The sequence below is a fragment of the Terrapene carolina genome, unplaced genomic scaffold, assembly GCF_002925995.2.
Source record: "Terrapene carolina triunguis isolate 2854851 unplaced genomic scaffold, T_m_triunguis-2.0 Scaffold6896, whole genome shotgun sequence".
NCBI lineage: Eukaryota > Metazoa > Chordata > Testudines > Emydidae > Terrapene > Terrapene triunguis.
In genome coordinates this window covers 1-1140 of record NW_020671247.1, presented here as the reverse complement: position 1 = coordinate 1140, position 1140 = coordinate 1, and the positions used below count along the sequence as shown (strand labels likewise).

At 74.1% G+C, this 1140-nt stretch overlaps 1 long non-coding RNA gene across 1 annotated transcript; it reads right to left on the bottom strand.

The window, feature by feature from the left end:
• Positions 1 to 6: 6 nt before the first annotated feature.
• LOC113408303 lies at positions 7 to 875 on the bottom strand. Its single transcript, XR_003370286.2, has 3 exons — positions 626 to 875; positions 414 to 520; positions 7 to 153 (listed from the first exon to the last, which is right to left on the bottom strand). It is a non-coding gene; the product is annotated as an uncharacterized LOC113408303 (long non-coding RNA).
• Between the last annotated feature and the right edge of the window lie 265 nt (positions 876 to 1140).

Sequence of the window (1140 nt, the reverse complement as noted above, 5' to 3'; positions counted from 1 at the left end):
GGGGGCTGGGCTCCGCGGCCAGGGTCTGCAGGAAGAGGGCGATGGCCTTATGCATCTCGCCCAGCCCTACGTGGCTCAGCACGGCCTCCAGGAACGCCAGCGAGAAGGGGCTGCTGGGGCACCGCCAGGACTGAGGCCGGGCAGCGCTGTTCCCTGTGGGGAGACAGTGGGGGTCACCGCACCGGCCGATCCCCCCCCAGGCCCCCGCACTGACCCACGGGCACCTCTCCCCCACCCCAACTGCCCCGTGCTGACCCACGAGCACCCCTCCCCCACAGACACCCCTCCCTCACCCCAACCCCCCCGTGCTGGCACCCCTCCCCCACCCCAACCGCCCCACGCTGACCCACAGACACCCCTCCCCCACCCCAACCGCCCCGCGCTGGCCCACGGGCACCGCCCCCGCTACTCACTGTGGACCCTCCAGAGCACATAGAGGGGGGGGGCAGCTGTCGGGGTCTGGGGTCAGGACATCCCAGAGCAGGCGCACGCACACCGGGGGGCCCTCGGGGGCCTGGGCCTGCAAGAGAGACATTGGGGGGAGTGCGGATCAGAACCGGTGGGGACCCCCCCAGCCCCTGGGAGCCCCTTGCCGGTGCCCCTCCCCCCCCAGCTGGTCCCGTACCTGGGGCGCGGGCCGGAGGTGCTGGGAGGCCGGCACCAGCTGCAGCAGGTTGCTGGGCAGGCCGAGGCGCCGGAAATACCAGACCAGGTTCCAGTATATTATGGGATGGCTGTCCACCAGCTCCGGCTGGGCCAGGAAGTCGCTGCCCTCGTTCTCCAGCAGGCTCTCCAACTCCTTGCGCAGCACCAGGGGGCTCAGGTAGGCAAAGGTCACCAGCTCCGAGCGCGGGGCAGGGCCCCTGGGCGCCTGCGGGGAGACAGCCGCGCTCAGGGCCCACGGACCGGGCAAAGCCCTGGCCCCTGCTCTGCCGCTCGGCCCCTGCCCCTGACTCCCGACCCGCAGCCCCCCGCCCGGCGCTGCCCCTCACTCCCGACCCGCAGCCCCCACCTGGCGCTGCCCCTCACTCCCGACCCGCAGCCCCCGCCCGGCGCTGCCCCTGACTCCTGACCCGCAGCCCCGCCCGGCGCTGCCCCTCACTCCCGACCCGCAGCCCCCGCCCGGCGCTCGGGCAGGGG